The 19,816-nt window shown below is 47.0% G+C and overlaps 1 protein-coding gene across 1 annotated transcript in view; it reads left to right on the top strand.

The window, feature by feature from the left end:
- Positions 1-19,816, top strand: part of TAOK2 (TAO kinase 2) — a 275,812-nt gene that overhangs the window by 253,628 nt on the left and 2,368 nt on the right. The gene's annotated exons all lie outside the window — the stretch shown is intronic.

A 19,816-nucleotide genomic window follows, 5' to 3' on the forward strand; every position in this document is an offset into this window, starting at 1 on the left:
GACCCGTTGACTCAGCACATCACAGTCACTCCTGCTCTTCGGCAGTCTCTGCTTTCATGGATGACCTCTTCGAATCTATCCAGAGGTTTGCAGTTTCACACTCCTCCCCACCAGAAGGTCCTCACCACCGATTCTTCGATCTATGCATGGGGAGCTCATCTGGATGGTCTTCGCACTCAGGGATTCTGGACCAGTGCGGACCGACTCTATCAAATAAATCTTCTGGAGCTCAGAGCCATCTTCAATGCTCTTCAAGCATTTCAACATCTGCTTCACGACATGGTGGTCCTAATTCGCACAGACAACCAGGTCGCCATGTATTACGTCAACACGCAGGGGGGCACGGGCTCGGCCTCCCTCTGCCAGAAAGCTCTCAGAGTCTAGGATTGGGCGGTTCACCACAACACCTTCCTCAAAGCTGTCTACATTCAGGGGAAGGACAATGTCTTGGCGGACAACTTAAGTCGTCTCCTCCAGCCTCACGAATGGACGCTCCATTCCAACCTCCTTCGTCAGATCTTTGCTCAGTGGGGAACACCTCAGATAGACCTCTTTGCTGCTCCCCACAACTTCAAACTACCTCAATTTTGCTCCAGGATCTACACTCCTCATCGTCTCGAGGCAGATGCCTTTCTCCTGGATTGGGGAACTCGCTTTCTGTATGCATTTCCTCCATTTCCTCTCATTCAAAAGACTCTGGTCAAATTGAAATCCGACCTTGCCACCATGATTCTAATAGCTCCTCGGTGGCCCAGACAACTTTGGTACTCCCTTCTACTTCAACTCAGCAGCAGGGAGCCATTCCTTCTACCAGTATTTCCTTCACTGCTTACTCAGCATCAGGGATCTCTACTTCATCCCAATCTGCAGTCCCTCCACCTGACAGCTTGGTTCCTCTCAACGTAACTCCTCACCAGTTTTCCCAGGCAGTGAGGGAGGTGCTGGAGGCTTCCAGGAAGCCTGCTACTCGACAATGCTACCCCCAGAAGTGGACTAGATTCTCTTCCTGGTGTGCTTCTAATCGTAAGGAGCCTCAGCGAGCCTCCCTGTCTTCTGTATTGGACTATCTTCTACACCTGTCTCAGTCTGGGCTCAAGTCTACATCTATACGAGTCCACCTGAGTGCTATTGCGGCTTTCCATCAGCCTCTACAGGGGAAACCTCTCTCTGCTCATCCTGTGGTTTCCAGATTTATGAAAGGACTTTTCCATGTCAATCCTCCTCTCAAACCTCCTCCAGTGGTTTGGGATCTTAATGTGGTCCTTTCTCAACTTATGAAACCTCCTTTTGAGCCTCTCAACAAGGCTCCATTGAAGTTTCTCACTTGGAAAGTGGTTTTTCTGGTGGCCCTCACGTCCGCTCGCAGGGTCAGTGAGCTTCAGGCCTTAGTGGCGGATCCACCTTTCACAGTGTTCCATCATGACAAGGTTGTCCTCCGCACTCATCCGAAATTCCTGCCTAAAGTGGTCTCTGAATTTCATCTCAACCAATCCTTTGTGCTTCCTGTGTTTTTTCCTAAGCCTCATTCTCATCCTGGAGAATCAGCTCTTCACACTCTGGACTGTAAACATGCTTTGGCTTTCTACTTGGATCACACCAAACCACACAGAACTGTTCCTCAACTTTTCGTCTCCTTTGATCCAAACAAGTTGGGACGACCTGTATCAAAGCGCACCGTCTCCAACTGGATGGCGGCTTGTATCTCTTTCTGCTATGCCTAGGCTGGATTACCCCTTCCCTATAAGATCACAGCCCATAAGGTCAGAGCAATGGCAGCATCTGTAGCCTTCCTCAGATTGACACCGATTGAGGAGATTTGTAAGGCTGCCACTTGGTCCTCGGTTCATACTTTCACCTCTCATTATTGTGTGGATACTTTCTCCAGAAGGGAAGGACAGTTTGGCCAAACAGTGCTACAGAATTTATTCTCCTAAGTTGCCAACTCTCCCACCATCCCATTGAGGTTAGCTTGGAGGTCACCCACTAGTGAGAATACCTGCCTGCTTGTCCTGGGATAAAGCAATGTTACTTACCGTAACAGTTGTTATCCAGGGACAGCAGGCAGCTATTCTCACGTCCCACCCACCTCCCCTGGGTTGGCTTCTCTGCTGGCTACCTGAACTGAGGAGACACGCCCGGACCATCGGGCGGGAAGGCACTGGCGCATGCGCGGTGCGGGCATCTCGAAACTTCTGAGTTTCTTCAAGCAAAATATGCTTGTGAGACGTCCGTATTGGGGCTCTGTCGGATGACATCACCTACTAGTGAGAATAGCTGCCTGCTGTCCCTGGATAACAACTGTTACGGTAAGTAACATTGCTTTCACCTAATCCCTTCCCCCCAAAATATGAAAAGGACAGACAGCTGGACATTATGAAGTGTAGAGAGTATCTTCAGGACACCACAAGGGTCTTGTTTTAGGAGGACTATGGAATACTCTATAAATATCAGTTCCAGGTTTCCACCCACAACTCTTTGCCAGAGCCTTCACATTTATCAAGACGTCTTCTCCGGCTGTCATGTCATGCATCATCCAATAGCGGGCCAGGGGATATACTTTGGGCCACAACAGCCAAAGGCTTCATTCAACGCAGGGGACAGGAAGCTGTAAGTGAAGAAAATCAAACTGCACTTTCTTTGGAACTCTGCAGAATGAAGAATTTTGCACGTTGTGCTTTGTCGAGTTTTCAGGAGAACATTGGTGATCCCACACAGATACAGCAAAAATATCCCAAAGGAATTCATTTATATCTGGTTCTGAACCTTCTGCAGGTGTATTCTGCAGCACTTCTGCCTGCTTGGGGAAAAGGTGTAGCACCCTATGAAGCACCATGTTTGAAGGATATTGTCAAAAATGCTTTCTTGAAGCAGTTTTCCAATTTGGCTTATTTATACCCACAGGGTATATAATTCTTTGCAAGAGGATTGTGGAAAATTGCAAGAGGACCTTGTGAGACTGGAAGGCTAGGCGTCAAAATGGCAGATGACATTTAATGTGAGCAAGTGCAAAGTGATGCATGTGGGAATGAGGAACCCGAAATACAGCTATGTGATGCTGGGTTTTGTGTTAGAAGTCACTATCCAAGAAAAGGATCTAGGTGTCATCTTTGAGGATATGTTGAAACCCTCAGCTCAATGTGCAGCAACTGCTAAGAAAGAAATGGAAAACAATATTGAAAATGTTACGATGTTCTTATATTGCTCTATGGTATGGCTGCACCTCGAATACTGTGTGCAGTTCTGGTCGTCGTATCTCAAAAAAGATACAGCGGAATTAGAAAAGATACAGAGAAGGGCAACAAAAATGATCAAAAGGATGGGATAACGTCCCTATAAGGAAAGGCTAAAGAGGGTAGGGCTTTTCAGCTTGAAGAAGAGACGGCTCAGGGATGATAAAATAGAGGTCTATAAAATAATGAGTGGAGTGGAAAAGGTAGATGTGAATCACTTGTTTACTCTTTCCAAAAATACTAGGACTAGGGGACATGCAATGAAGATACTGAGTAGTAGATTTAAAACAAACCGGAGAAAATATTTCTTTACTAGTCTTAAAGCCCATTACATTAATAAGTGCTAGAATCTATGTGTGTGTGTCTGTCTTTATTTCTTTCTCTCTCTCTCCTTAGCCGCTTTCTTTATTTCTGTCATTCCTTCGTCTGTCTTTCTTTTTCCTTGGCTGTCCACTACCACCCCTTGCCTGCTTCCCCTGTCCATTCTCCCTTCCTTTTACCTCCCCTGTGTCCACCACCACCCCTTCACTGCACCCCTTATCCAGCAGCAGCCCTTCTCCCTTTGTTATACCTCCCCCCTGTCCAGCAGTAGGCCTCCTTTCCTTTTTCTTGCCCCCCCTGTCCATCAGCACATCTTCCCCTGTCCAGCAGCACCTCTTTCCTGCTCCCCCTGTCCAGCAGTAGGCCTCCCTTCCTTTTTCTTCCCCCCCTGTCCATCATCATCTCTTTCCTGCTCCCCCTGTCCAGCAGTATGCCTCCCTTCCTTTTTCTGCCCCCCTGTCCATCAGTACCTCTTCCCCAGTCCATCAGCATCTCTTTCCTGCTCCCCCTGTCCAGCAGTATGCCTCCCTTCCTTTTTCTGCCCCCCTGTCCATCAGCACCTCTTTCCTGCTCCCCCTGTCCAGCAGTAGGCCTCCTTTCCTTTTTCTTGCCCCCCCTGTCCAGCAGCACCTCTTTCCTGCTCCCCCTGTCCAGCAGTAGGCCTCCCTTCCTTTTTCTTCCCCCCCTGTCCATCAGCATCTCTTTCCTGCTCCCCCTGTCCAGCAGTATGCCTCCCTTCCTTTTTCTGCCCCCCCTGTCCATCAGTACCTCTTCCCCAGTCCATCAGCATCTCTTTCCTGCTCCCCCTGTCCAGCAGTATGCCTCCCTTCCTTTTTCTGCCCCCCTGTCCATCAGCACCTCTTTCCTGCTCCCCCTGTCCAGCAGTACGCCTACCTTCCTTTTTCTACCACCCCTGTCCATCAGCACCTCTTCCCCTGTCCATCAGCATCTCTTTCCTGCTTCCCCTGTCCAGCAGTACGCCTCCCTTCCTTTTTCTGCCCCCCCTGTCCATTAGCACCTCTTTCCTGCTCCCCCTGTCCAGCAGTACACCTCCCTTCCTTTTTCTGCCCTCCTGTCCATCAGCACCTTTTCCCCTGTCCAGCAGCACCCCTTTTCTCCGTTCGCGTCTGCCCTCCGCCGACAGCCACCTCAAGCCGCCGCAGCCTTCAGACGCCAACAACCGCCGCACGTGCCTGAAGCCAACGGCCGTCTCGGTAGTGATTCCGCCATCCCTGCAGCTTGAGAGGCCCGCCGGTCAGCGTGTCTGGGGCTCGGGGGGAGGAGTCCTGGTGTCTCGCATGCTCACTCCTGCCGACCACAGCCCTACAGATCAGGGATCAGGGAATACAGCGGTAAAAGTATAAAAGTATCTATAATAATTTTATTATTATAGATACAATGTAAAATTAAACTCTGGAATTTGTTGCCGGAGAATGTGGTGAAATCAGTTAGCGTAGCGGGGTTTAAAAAAGGTTTGGATAATTTCCTATAAGAGAAGTCAGGCCATTATTGAGATGGCATGGGGAAATCCATTCTTATTCCTAGGATAAGCAGCATAGAATCTGTTTTGCTATTTGGGATCTATCTAGGTACTTGGGACCTGGTTTGGCCAGTGTTGAAAACAGGATAGTGGGCTTGATGGACCTTTGTTCTGTCTCTGTATAGCAATTTTTATGTTCTTATAATATCGCAATAAATTTATTCGTAAGTTACATCTCAGGGTATTTCTCACTCAACATGGAGAGATGAGCAGGGTAAAGCAGAGTGCTTTTCTTCAAAAATATAAGGTAAAATTTCTTGGACTCCTCCTGAATAATTAGATCCTATTATTGAAACTTTTCAAAGGTTGATATGGAAAGAATCAGAGGATATTGAAGCACAAGGAATGTTTCAGTACAACAATTTAATTAATCTCTCTGGGAAGATACATCTATATGCATTTTGAGAGCTGATAAGGGAGGTGTGATAGTAGTACAGGGTATAGTTATTAGATTGTCAATATTATTTTGAGTTGGCCTAAGATCCATCTAGAGAATTTTTAGAATAGGTGGTAACACTTTTGATAAAAGCCAGGGAAGCAGGCCTGATCACGTTTAAGGAGTTTGATTATATGCATAATCCATTTCCTAAAGTACCTTAAATTTATTTTGTGCCAAAGATTCATAAGTCATTAGAGAGATCTCCTGGTCATCCCGTTGTTTCTAGTAAAGGTTCTGTTTAAGAACCATTGCCTCAGTATGTAGACTTTCACTTACAATCTATTGTGGTGGAATCTCCCTCATATGAAGGATCTATCTCATTTAATTCAGATATTGGAGAATATGTTGTACATGAACATTCCTCAGGAATGTGCACTGGATGTAATTCATGATAGCTGAAGTCAGCACCAGCTTAGGGGACAGAAGCAGCAGTTTTTGAAAGATTTGTCTAGACCAGGGATCTCAAAGTCCCTCCTTGAGGGCCGCAATCCAGTCAGGTTTTCAGGATTTCCTCAATGAATATGCACTGAAAGCAGTGCCTGCACATAGATCTCATGCATATTCATTGGGGAAATCCTGAAAACCCAACTGGATTGCAGCCCTCGAGGAGGGACTTTGAGACCACTGGTCTAGACTGGTCATTAAAAATTACTATTTTCAATTTAAAGATCAATATTTTTTTTGCAAGTAAAGGGGAGTGGCCATGAGCGTCTCCATAGCCTCATCATTTGCAAAATATGTCTAGAATTTTTTTTTTTTTAAATCATCTATCTGGATGTCCAGGCTCTTGTTCGTCCAGACCGCCAGAATGTCTATCTTTATACCACATTTTATAGCAAAATTTTGTCCAAGTCCCAAACGCCCAGAACAAGACCATTTAGGCATGGGAGGGGCCAGTCTTGTAAAGGACTGGCCACCCAGACATGGCAACAGAGCAGTGGGGCACCTTACATGGCACTGCTGTGAACTTCACAAAAAGGGTGCCAGATAAACATGTCACAAGAACTCCCTTATAGGTTATGGTGAGCCCCCCAAAACCCACTACACCCACCTGTCCACAACCCCAATAGCCCTTATGGCTGCAGGTGGCACTTATATGGCAGTAGAGGGGGTTTTGGTGGGCGCACATGTTCCACCATAAATGTAGTGGTTAGAGTGGCTTATGGGCCTGGGTCCTCCTCTCTATAGTTCACTATCCCAACCCCCAGACTATTTTAAGATACCTATGTGCAGCTCTGCTAGGCTTTCCTATACCAGGTGCTGATGTTCTGGAAACAGGTACATACCTGTCTCCAGATCTTTGTGTGGTGTGAGGGGGTCAGTGAACACTGGGGGAGTGTGTGTGTGTCTTTACGTTGTCTCTGTAGTAATCTGGTCACTTGGATACTTTTTTGGCACTTATACCTGTTTTTACATTGTCTAACTCGAAACATTTAAGTTTCTTCCAGGATGTCTAGTAAAACCTTTGATTATCCCTGAAGGACGACTAAGTCTAGGTCATACTCTATCCTGCCCACACCACTCCTCCAGATATGCCCATTTTAGCTCTGGATGCACAGCAGGATTCAGAGGCCTGAAAAGTCCCGCAACACGTCCAGAAAATTGGTTTGATTATCGGCACTTGGACAACTGGTTGTCTTTTAGGTTGTTCAAGTGCCGAATTGGGCAGGTTTTTAGACATGTTTAAGTTTTGATTATGAGCTCCATAGGGAATGATTGATGGGTGAGAATAATAAGCAGAGCCGTAGTAATATCTTAATTTGTGAGTTACCATATTCCAAGCAAGCTATAAGAGTAAGGCAGGCAATTAAAAAGTATTGGGGAATATTGGATTTAAATCCTCAATTGCAGTTTTCTCCCATGTTTGCCTTTACTTGGGGTAGACACTTGGCTGAGATATTGTCACCTTTTATGAATAAGATCAATGATGATTGCACCAGGAGGAGGCATTATAAATGTGGCAAATGTGTATATTGAAAACACGTTTGAGAAATTGAATACATCATAAACCCTAATGCAGGGAAAATATTTTATTTAAAGTCCCACACTGATTGTTCTGCTAAGCAGGTAATTTATATAATAACTTGTCCATGGCTATTAAAGCTAAAAAAAATATTCTTCAGAAAATGAAAGAAGCATCGGGGGAAGGGTCATCTTTGCAGGCTCAAACCAAGGAGGATGGAGAAGAAATTGCAGACGTCCGCAGAAAGGATGTCGAGGGACATACCGTACCAGATCCAAGAGCAGGCACGACTCGCTGTGATCAATTTAACATCTCGTCAGTTTTCCTCAGCAGAACTAGACGTGCTGGAAAAGGGACTATCTTTTGTACCTATGAGAGGTCATGATACTTTTCAGTTTAGGATTGACTTGGAGAAATTTGTCAGAAAGATTCAACTATTCTTTAGCACTCTCCAGACCAGTAGAGGTTAACTTTACGAATGGGTATATATCTAATCATGACCAGCAGGTGGAGACTGAAAACAAAACTCTGGGACAGTATATACTATCCTCCCTTCTCTATTTCCCTCAGTCTTCTTTCAGTCTCCAGCAGGTGTTGAGTGATCTGTACCCATCTCTCTTGGTAGGGCTGTTGGAATTTGTTTAGGGGTTTATTGTCCCTGTTTTTGGCCGGACGGAGCTTGGTCGGGCCCTGTTTGGGGGTCCGTCCGACCTCGGGGGTGTCAAACCCGGCGGGTCACGAGCGGGGTCCCTCCCCCCACTTCCTCCACCTCCCCACATTTTTTTAGAGGAGCCTCAGCAGTAAGCCTTGCCCCCTAAGTCAAGCAAGGCATATTGCTTCGAGAGCCTGTGGAGTCTGTTCTGTAAAAAAAAAAAAAAAAAAAAAAAATCCTGAGGTAGTGCTGGTCTGAAGGGTTGTTTCCCTTTAAGAAAACTGTATTTTACTGTATTTTTTCATGTAACCAGCACTTTTTTATAGCTAGGTCGCGTCTGGAGCAATTGTGCCCTTCTCCGGGGGAGTAGGCCACAATTTTAGTCCAGCCGCGAGGCACTCGCGGCCGGCCTGAACTCGGCGGTTTGGGTCGGTGAGGTGGTGGAGCTCCGTCGGCAGCGGCTGCAGGCGCCCAGAGCTCCCCGCCGATGGTGCCTCGCGAGTCGGCTTGGAGCAGTGGGGAAGCCCGGTCTTCCACAACCGCCCACGGAGGGATTCCCCGAAGGATTCCCTCTCAGCTGATTTTTTGACAGCTGATGCCGACTTGCCTGTCTTAGCGGCTGGGACTGTTCAGTCTTCTCAGCCGCTACAGGCCATGGAGGGAGCATTTTTGGCGGGAACTTCGCCATTTTCTTTGTCTGGCCCCTCCATTTTGTCTGCAACCTCAGGTGACCTTCCCCCTGTATGGCGAACACAGGGGCAGGTTTCAGCATGGACCCCTGCTGGGGCAGGGAGTCCCTGGGGACCCCCAGGGGTTTTTTGCCCCCAATTTATTTTCTTTCTTTGTGCGGACTTTTGGGGGTCCCACGTGCGCCTGGGGGGTTTCGGGGGGGGTTTCCCTCCGCGCCCCCTATGGCTTTGCCTCCCTCTTTTCGTTTGGCGTCCCCTCTTCCTCCTCCCTCATCCAAGCGCCCGCGGGGGGGCTTGGATTGCGAATTGGTGGGCGGAGGAGCGTGTTGGCCTGGTTGAGGACCTGGCTGCTTTGGCGGGCTTCCAGGATCCTCTAGAGGGGACGCCTGTTGGCAGCGGGGCGGCGGGTTTCCCGTCTTCCAGAGCAGTTGCGTCCGTGGTGCGCTTTTTTATTCAGAGGGATGAGCTTTTAGACCTGTGTAGCAGGTCTCCTTGGTGCTGCATTTTTGCAGTGGCGCCGCCGGAGACCCCGCGTATGGGGGCCCCTCTGCTTCAGGGGGTCTGTCCTGGTTCCCGCTCTTTTCCTGTGCGTCAGGATTTGCGGGATTTTGTGTTGGCGCAGTGGCCTATGGGCGCAGTTTCGTTTGGTGTGCGCCTTGGCTCTTGGGTATCCCGTCCCGGAGGGAGGTAGGGCTACCTTAATTTCGCCAATGGGGAACGCGGTGGTCTCGGCACTTCCTAAGCGGCATACCGTGCCTGTTATGGACGGTTCTGCTCTTAGGGTCTCGGAGGCGCGTGCGTTAGAGACTCTTCTTAAGTATGATTTTGATGTCTCTGCCTTTGGGGTCCAGGCGGCTGTTTGTGGGGAGCTAGTCGCTCGCGCCGTGTTTCGGTGGGCTGAGCGTGTCCTGGATCGGGAGTCTGATGACTGGTCTCTAGTGGATCAGGAGGTAGCGAAGATTGCGATGGCTGCCTCGTTCCTCTCAGATGCTCTTTATGACTTGGTGCGGATTTCGGCTAAGTCTATGGCATGGCCGCGCGGCGTATTTTGTGGCTGCGCGCTTGGGCGGCGGATTCTGCGTCCAAAGCTAAGTTTACTAAAGTTCCCTTTAGGGGGTCTTTTTGTTTGGAGAGGAATTAGATGAGTTGATTCAGACTCTGACGGACTCGAAGGTGCCCCGTCTGCCTGAGGACCGTGCCCGCCCTGCGTCTAGGTGTGGGGCTGCCCGGGGGCGTTTGCGGGAATTTCGCAAGTATCGCCCGGGGCGTGGGGCTGCTTCTTTCCCGGCTCAGGGTTTTTCCCGGGGTCGGTTCTTCCAGCGCATGCAGCCCTTTCGGGGGGCCCGTCGGGGGGCAGGGAATCCCTCCGCCGGTTCCCCCGCTTCCCGTCCTGCGCAATGACTCCTTGCCGGCGCCCCCTTTGGTTCCGGTGGGGGCCCGGCTGCGCAAATTTTTCCCCAAATGGGCCGAGATCGCGTCCGATCAGTGGGTCCTTGAGGTGGTGCGGGACGGTTACGCTCTGGAGTTTACCCGCTCTCTGCCGGACCTTTTCCTCGCTTCTCCATGTCAGACTCCATGGAAGACGCAGGCTTTTCGTCGGACCCTTCAGCGTTTGCTAGATCTCGAGGCAGTGGTGCCGGTGTCCCCTACGGAGTGGGGCACCGGCAGGTACTCCATTTACTTTGTGGTGGCCATAAAGGAGGGGACCTTTCGGCCCATTCTGGATGTCTCTCGATCTGACGGAGGCCTACTTGCAGGTTCCAATTCGGGCCTCTCATCAGCACTTCCTTCGCTTTGCGATCTTGGGGCGGCACTTTCAGTTCTGTGCGCTTCCCTTTGGTCTGGCCACGGCTCCTCGGACGTTCACCACGGTAATGGTGGTCGTCGCGGCAGCCTTGCGGTCGGTGGGCATCCTGGTTCTCCCCTACCTGGACGACTGGTTGATTCGGGCAAAGTCGTTGCAGGAGAGCTCCCGGGTTACGGCTCGGGTGGTGGAGTTTCTCCGGTCGCTGGGCTGGGTGGTCAACCTTTCCAAGAGTCGGTTGGTCCCGGCTCAGCGTCTGGAGTGCCTTGGGGTTATGTTCGACATCTCCTTGGGGAAGGTCTTCCTTCCAGAGGCCCGGGTGAGCAAATTGCAATCTCAGATTCGCCTGCTTTTGGCGTCCCGGGGTCCTCGGGCGCGAGATTTCCTCCAAGTCCTGGGGTCAATGGCGGCGTCCCTGGACGTGGTGAGGTGGGCGCGGGCCCACATGCGTCCTCTTCAGTATGCTCTGCTCCGGAGGTGGTCTCCCCGGAGGCAAGATTTGGATGTTCCGGTTCCCCTGCGAGGCTTGGCGCGCTGCAGTCTGCGCTGGTGGCTCCGGACCCCTCACCTGGTTCAGGGGGTGGGTCTGGATCTCCCGCAGTGGACGGTGCTCCTTACGGATGCGAGTCTCCTCGGTTGGGGGGCTCAGTTTATGGGCCACTCAGCTCGGGGCACCTGGTCCGCGGAGGAGGCCTCCTGGTCGATCAACGAGTTGGAGACCAGAGCGGTCAGGCTGGCGCTGTTAGCTTTCCACTCCCTTTTGCTGGGCAAGTCGGTCAGAGTCCTGTCGGACAATGCCACGGCGGTGGCTTATGTCAATCGTCAGGGGGGCACCAAGAGCACTCCTGTGGCGCAGGAGGCGGCTCGGCTCATGGTTTGGGCGGAGTCCCATCTTCTGGACCTCTCGGCTTCTCATATAGCCGGGGTAGAAAATGTTCAGGCAGACTTCCTCAGTCGTCACTTCCTGGATCCAGGAGAGTGGTTTCTCGGCGCCGGAGCGTTTCGGTTGATAGTGCAAGATTGGGGGCAGCCCCTGATGGACCTGATGGCCACGAGTGGCAACGCCAAAGTGCCCCGCTTCTTCAGTCGTCGCAGGGAAGGGCTGGCCGAGGGTCTGGATGCTCTGGTCCAGCCGTGGCCAACGGAGGGGCTGTTGTATGTGTTCCCTCCTTAGCCGCTGGTGGGCAGAGTGCTTCTTCGCATTGTTCACCATCCGGGTTTGGTGGTGCTGGTGGCTCCGGATTGGCCTCGACGTCCGTGGTATGCGGATCTGGTGAGACACCTGGTGGCGGTTCCTCTTCCTCTGCCTCTCTCGGACGACCTTCTGATGCAGGGTCCCATTCCCTTGTTCGACCCGTCTCTCTTCTGTCTTACGGCGTGGCTCTTGAAAGGGGTCGCCTTAGCAAGAAGGGATATTCAGACAAGGTGATCGCTACACTGTTGGGGTCCCGGAGGCTTTCTACCTCTCGGGCTTATGTGCGGGTTTGGCGTCTCTTTGAGGAATGGTGTCGGGCGCGGGGAGTGACCTCTTTTCGCGCTTCTCTGCCTAACATTCTAGAGTTCTTGCAGGATGGCCTGGATAGAGGCCTGGCTTGGTCTTCTCTCCGGGTTCATCTTGCGGCCCTGTCGACCTTTCGAGGGTTGGTGTCAGGTCAGCGTTTATCGGCTCTTCCTGATGTGATTCGGTTTCTGCGGGCGGCCAAGTTGCTTAGGCCTCCCCTACGGCCCTCGGTTCCCTCTTGGGATCTTAATCTGGTTCTCTCTGTTTTGGTGCGCCCGCCTTTCGAGCCCTTGGACGACTGTTCTTTGAAGGACCTTACTTTGAAGGCGGTCTTTTTGGTGGCCATTACTTCTGCTAGGAGTATTTCTGAGCTGCAGGCTTTCTCTTGTAGGGCTCCCTTCTTGGAGTTGTCTAGGGAGCGGGTCGTCTTGCGGCCTGTTCCTTCCTTTCTGCCGAAGGTTGTTTCTCCTTTTCATGTCAATCAATCGGTGGTTCTCCCGGTCTTGGGTGGTCGGGAGGGCTCTTCTGAGCAACGGCAGCTGCGCAAGTTGGATGTCGGTCGGGTCCTTCGCTCTGATGTGCAGCGGACCCAGGAATTCCGGAAGTCCGATCATCTCTTTGTCCTCCTGGCTGGTCCTCGTCGGGGAGCTGGCGCTTCTAAGGCTACTATTGCGCGCTGGATCAAGGAGACGATTGCTTCCGCTTATCTTCTGAAACAGCAGCCTGTTCCGGAGTTTCTCAAGGCTCATTCCACTCGGGGTCAGGCGGCTTCTTGGGCTGAGTCGTCGCTCGTGCCTCCGGTGGATATTTGTAAGGCTGCGGTTTGGTCCTCCTTGTATTCTTTTGTTAGATATTATCGGGTAGATGTTCAGGCGCGTCGGGACGCGGTGTTCGGTGAGCGTGTTCTGGTATCGGCCCTTCGGGGGTCCCGCCCGTGAGAGGGACTGCTTTGGTACGTCCCATTCGTAAAGTTAACCTCTACTGGTCTGGAGAGTGCTAAAGAAGGAGAAATTAGGTTCTTACCTGCTAATTTACTTTCTTTTAGCTTCTCCAGACCAGTAGAGGTCCCCACCCTGTCTGTTGTTGTTGTTGTTGTTGGGGCTGTTTTCGCGGGCAGTTTTTGTTTTTTGCTGCGGGTTCTAGTATTTTTCTAGGGCCGGGGAGAATTAAAGAACAGCGGCTGTGGCTCGGCTGGCTTAGCTGGCGAGCTGTGGGGACATTTTCCTTCGGGTATTTCTCCTCTGCATTTTCCAACAGCATTTGGGTATGTTATTTGTTACTCCTGTTCGGAGTATTGTTTTCTTCCTGTTTTCCAGTTCTTGGTTCTGCTTGGCTATTCGGCAGACTGAGGGAAATAGAGAAGGGAGGATAGTATATACTGTCCCAGAGTTTTGTTTTCAGTCTCCACCTGCTGGTCATGATTAGATATATACCCATTCGTAAAGTTAACCTCTACTGGTCTGGAGAAGCTAAAAGAAAGTAAATTAGCAGGTAAGAACCTAATTTCTCCTTCTTGTTTTTGGGTAATACAGAGAAGAAAAGAAATATCTCTGACACATATGAAAAAAGTGACTGGTTTCCCCCGGGATCACTTGATCTGATGTTGGACACATACTTGTTTTACATGATGTTGTAAATTTTGAAAAGAGAAAATCTAGACTCTATCATAATATGACTCTACAAGAAAATAATGTGTTGATCCAAGATGGCTGCCGCTTGCTGCTGCTGAGTAGACGCGTACGAGTGTCTCTCTTACCTTTGGAACATGCCTAAGAGAAGGGGAAGAAGCGTCGGTGGTGCCTCCCGACGCTCGGAGACCCCTCTGCCTGCAGTGGATGCCATTTTTAGGCGTTTGTTGAGTGAGCAGGTATCGTCGGGGAATCGCCCGCTGGGAGCGCCGGCAGAGAGTAGTGCCGCGGCGAACTCCCTTGGGCTAGAAGTTTCTCTGAGCCCCGACGTAAGGTCACCGCCCCTGCAGCCGTTGCCGCTGGGAGCAAGCTCACCGCGAGAGGAGAGCACGCCGGAGGAGGAAGTGTTTTCCTCTCGAGAGGCCAGCATGTCGGAGGGCTTGCAATTGAAGAAAGCTGAAAGTGAGTTACTCCTTTTAGAAAAACCGGCGGTAGGAACAACTCCAGCTAAAGGGGATCAAGGCTCCGGAGAGGTAAAACAGCCGAGTGAACACTTATTAATGACACAACCAATTTTTGTTTCTCCTGTTAGACCTTCTGAAGTCACTCTAAACTCTCTCTGGGACTTAGTGTCCAATTTCGGAAATGCCCTTAACTTACAGGTAAAAAATTTGGACAAAGAAATACAAATCCAGAAAGAAGAGATAAAAACTTTAAAGGAAGAGACTGTATCACTGAAATTAGATATCCAAGAAGAAAAGAAGAACTTAAAAACAATTAAGAGTAACCAAGATTTATTTGTTAAAGACAATATGATTATGCAGAGAAAATTGGAAGCTTTAGATAACAATATTCGGATTAATAATTTACGATTAATTAATTTTCCTAAAGTATTATCAATTTCTCCACGAGATATGATAAAGCGATACTTTCTGGAAATTCTTAAAATACCTGAAAATGCTTTACCACCTCTTACAAAGGTTTATTATTTACCTATAAGAAATCAGGATCCTCAAAAGAAAGAAGATGAAGAAATACCACAGAAAGAACCCTTGGACGTTTCCACTTTGTTAGAGCAATCAGATAGAGAATTGGCTACTCCAGCCACTCTCTTATTGACTGTGGCTTTGGCCCCAGACAAGGATTGGATTCTTAAACTTTTCTTTAAAAATAGGGCCAAGGACTTTTTGGGGTTTCATATCCAGATATTTCCTGATGTCTCGAGAGAGACTCAGAAGAGAAGAAGGGAATTCTTAATGTTAAAACCAGGAGTGACTCAAATAGGGGGTTTATTTTTTCTTAGGTATCCTTGTAAATGTGTCATAAGATACCGTTCCTTGAAATATGTATTTGTAGATCCAGCTCACTTGACTACTTTCCTTTCTGCGAAACGACTTGAGTTTGTAGAACCATCTGTACCATTGTGATAATAATAATTAGCTCACTTCTCAGTAGTAGCTTAAGTGATTTTTCTTGTTAAAACGTTTTACTTTAATTTAATTTCTACTCTTATCGTTAATCTTGGATCTTAATTTGAGGACTAGTGTGTGATTAAGTTAGGATGTATACTTTCTTTATTATTTTGAATTGCTTTCAGGTTTGAGAGTAAATAATATTATTATGTTTTCTTGATCTCACTTTCTGTACAAGATGATATGCTTGACAATAAATGTGTAAATTTTATAAATAAATAAAAAAAAGAAAATAATGTGTTGAGTGAATTAGAACAAGATATATAGTGGTTCGCAGAGCCGATAAAGATAGAGCTGTACCTAATGGAAATTCAACAACTTTCAGATCTTTCCACCTAGAGCCCGCTCAATGAGAACCCACATGAGTATCTGTTGTATTGAATTAATATCTTAACAGCAGCAGCTTTGGAGTCTGGATATTTATCAAAAAACGAGTTTCTTTTTGAATTATTGTAAAGCTAAAACCCCTATTCTTTATACGCTTCCAAAAATCAAAAAAAAATCTCGATTCTCCTCCAGGACGACCCATCGTCTCTGCCCGAGACTCCCTTTTAGAAAGAGTCTGTAAATATAAGTACTCTTTTATCATCCCGTTAACTACTTCAGTACCTTCTCTAATAAAATTTTTTGAAATTGTTAAAAACACACCAAGGATTTCAACACAAGCTGTGCTTGCCGCTCTAGATGTTCACTCACTATACACCTTCATTCCACAAGTGGAAGCGCTTCAAGTTGTCATAGATGCCTTGGAAGCTCGTCTGCGTTCTTGGCAAGTTCCTTCTGAATTCCCCTTACTGAGCTAGCCTTAAAAAATAATCATTTCATCTTTCAAGATAAGATCTTTATTCAGATCGTCTTTGTAACGCTGATGTGTGAACCCCAAGAAAAAACAGATTTTCAAGGATTTAAAAACTGTGGACACTGTTCAATATGTCATGTTACGATCTTTAAGCCTCCACACTGTCAGTTGCGGGTGTTAAATCGTAATAATCGGCATAACATAATGCTGTCCTGAAGAAGCTCTCATTAGTTTATCCAGAGCGAAACGGAGATCTTCCGTCGGGGATGAAAGCCGGGCATGATTTATGACCCGAGCTAAGTATTATACAGCATAAATTAATGCCTATATCAGTTTATAATTCTACGTTCTTAAAGAGTTATTGCTCATAGAGAAAATAAGACACTGTATCAGTGATAGCCCTAATATAAGTCGAGTGACTATGATTGGCTCTGGTCACCGTCTTTGGGCACTTGAGATATTTAGTCTTTGTCTCTATGTATGAGCTATTTATATTTCTTTAGGTCTACTGGTGGCCTTTTGGCTGTGTTTGAGTAGTTATACTTCTGATCAATTTGGGACTGATGTTACGATCTAAGGCATTAGCGTCAAATGGGCCCAGGAAACCAAAAGTAGTGTAATAAAAGGATCGTTTACATGTAGTTCTAAGAACGTGATATACATGATCAAATGTCTGTGTGAGAAGATCTAAATCAGTCAGACTTCCCGGTCTTTTAATACGAGACTGATAGAATACTGTTCATGTATGAAAAGGGGAGAAACTGGAAGCCCCGCTGGCATGATATTGTCAAGATCTAGGCTATAAATTCGATGACTTACGATGTACCATCCTCCAATAACTGTGGTTTTCAAAAAGGAGTGGAGACATCAAAAAGTGGTTACGTAGAAGGGAACAGAGGCTGATATTTGAGTTACAGACCATAGAACCCTATGGTCTAAATACGATGGTAGAATGGAGGGCTTTCTTCAAATTAATTTTCTTATTAAATTTCCTTATTGAATTTTTCTATTTAATCTTTTTCATAAGGAATTCTCTCAAATGAATTTTTAAATGAATTCCTTTGAGTTATTAAATGCAGTATTCCAATGATTTCTACTTACTTTTTTTTCATAAGGAATTTCTCATATGAATTTTGAAATGAATTCCTTCAAGTTATTAAATGCTATTTTTGGATGATTTTTGTTTTTCTGTTGTCACAATGATTTTTTTGTCTGTGGTGGGTGGGATGTTTCATATTTTTTAAAAAATAAGTTTAAAAATAAGTTATTAAATCTAAAAGATTATAATAAAAAGAAAAAATCTAAAAACAACATAAGAACATAAGCAATGCCTCCGCTGGGTCAGACCTGAGGTCCATTGCGCTCAGCAGTCCGCTCACGTGGCGGCCCAACAGGTCCATGACCTGTGCAGTAATCCTCTATCTATACCCCTCTATCCCCTTTTCCAGCAGGAAATTGTCCAATCCTTTCTTAAACCCCAGTACCGTACTCTGCCCTATAACATCCTCTGGAAGCGCATTCCAGGTGTCCACCACACGTTGGGTAAAGAAGAACTTCCTAACATTCGTTCATAAAGATATCTTTTGTGTGCTTTAAGTATTCTCTCTCTGGGCTTTGCGGCAGCAGCTTTACACTGCTGCTTAAAGAAGATTTTTCCCTTTAAGTTTTAAACTTTTGATTTTCGCGCCTTCAGTGATGTTATCCCGGTCAGTTTTTATAGTGCCCCGCCTCCTTTACTCTGTGCAGTCGTTAATGGAGAGGTTCGTTCATCCTGACGCAGCAACTAATATGCGTAACAAGGTTACTCTTGTTGATTGAAACATATCTGGGAGTTGGCAACCTATGGCGGTTTTTGGATGTCTCTTAGTGCTTGGACTGTAGTAAAGAGGCAGATAGACTGCACTGCACAGACAGCAACAAGGAAAGTGACCCGAACTTGCAGCAAAAAGCTAAGTTTGATGTTTTCAACGCTTGCTTGTTCTTCTAATGCTAAATGACATCTGAAAATTTGCCTCCCCAGTTTAGTGACCTACCTCTTGATTTTCACTCCCTTCAAGTATCAAGTTTTAATTATATATGCCCGGTTTTTTGAGCCTTGAGATTTTTCTCCCTGTGAAGGGAGTTTTTTCTCTCAAGCTCTTTTTCCGGAGCAGGACCTGTGATAGTCTATCATCTCCCTGTCTTAAGTCTTAGTACTTCAGGAGGCTATTCTTTGGATTTTGAGGTTCGTTTGTTAATTAGACTATAGCTTGCTTGCCTGGGAGCGCCCATACAGAGAGTTTGACACTCTTAACTTTGTTGACTTGTAATCATGAAGATAATAAGAAACAGCATAAGGAATGGCAAATCCAGTGCAAAACCCTGATAAGAAAGGCAAAGAAAATAAGCTTGCCTTGGAGTCAAAAGCATATATTAATACATTTTTTAGGTACATTAGAAGCAAAAAGATGGTAGAAGAATCAATTGGACTGCCAGACGATAAAAAGGTAAAGGAGCACTAGGAAGGATAAGGCCTTAGTAGAAAGACTAAGGGGGGGATTCTATAATCGGTGCAGGTATCAGTGGCTGCCTAAGAAGTGACCACCGATAGCATGTCAATCACGAACCGGCACTGATTATAGAATTCCACTTTTTTTTTTTTATACCAGTGCCTTAAATGTAGGCCAACATTTTAGAAGCCTACATTTAAGGCGCCTAGGGGTGCCTAAGGATGCTTAAAGCCACTTCTAGTGCAAGCCATGCCAACACTAGCCCAAGGCATCCTTACATGACCCTAAGTGCTTCTGTAAGCGCAACACTGGTGCTGTAAATGAAGGCGCCGTTTGTACCTCAATTTTTTTTTTTTTAGAAAACTTGCTTCTGGATTGGTTGGTTAGCTGGCAGTAGGGCACCCTACTGCCAGCTAACCTTCGGCGCATCTGTGAGAATTTTTCCCTAAATGAATTCTTTGCAGTTACCATTTCTGGAATGGATATTTAATGGGGATAAGTTGGAGAAACTGAAACAAATCTCTGTAAACTTGGAAGATGTGATGGGGCAATTTGACAAACTAGAGTAGCAGATCACCAGAACCACGACTATTGGTAGAACTGAAAACTGAACTTGATGAGCTATTATTTAAATTTGTAATTTATCTTTAAAAGTCTCTGGGTTTAGAGTTAATGAATGCAAATCTTTCTCATGCATATTTATTGTGGATATCCTGAAAACCTGACCTGCCTGTGGCTCTCGAGGACTGGAATTGCTTACCCCTGGTCTATTTAGTCAGGGTGAGAAGTAAAGAAAGGTCTGTCTGAGGGACAGGGTACTATTCTTTTTACTTCTCTATCTCTCCTTTATATTGCGTTTTTGATATGACACTGGATTGATCAAGATGGTTGGGAAGGAAGGGGTCGTATGTTAGGAGAATTTACTTTAAGTGTTATTGAGTGAATTGTTTGGTAAAGAGAACACTTGCATATTGGTGTAGTGTTATAAACTTGAAAATAAACTAACAAAAAAACAAAAGGGATTTTACAAAATCCATGGAATATGTAGTAGATATAACTCATAGACTATTTAGTGTGATAGGGCTGTAACCTTATATTCAGTGGGCCTGATATTGAGACTGTGGGAGGCAGCCCGGCTACCTAAGCAGTCCTCGACAATCCTGAATATTCATTGCCGGAGCTGTATGCAGGTCAAAGTTCACTGCCTTGAACAAAGCTGGCCAAGCCAGTATTCAGCAGCTGGCCAGCTAAGGCAGAGTGGCAAAAGATCTGCTTTTTAGGCGGGTCTT

Source organism: Geotrypetes seraphini, chromosome 5 (assembly GCF_902459505.1).
Source record: "Geotrypetes seraphini chromosome 5, aGeoSer1.1, whole genome shotgun sequence".
Lineage (NCBI taxonomy): Eukaryota > Metazoa > Chordata > Amphibia > Gymnophiona > Dermophiidae > Geotrypetes > Geotrypetes seraphini.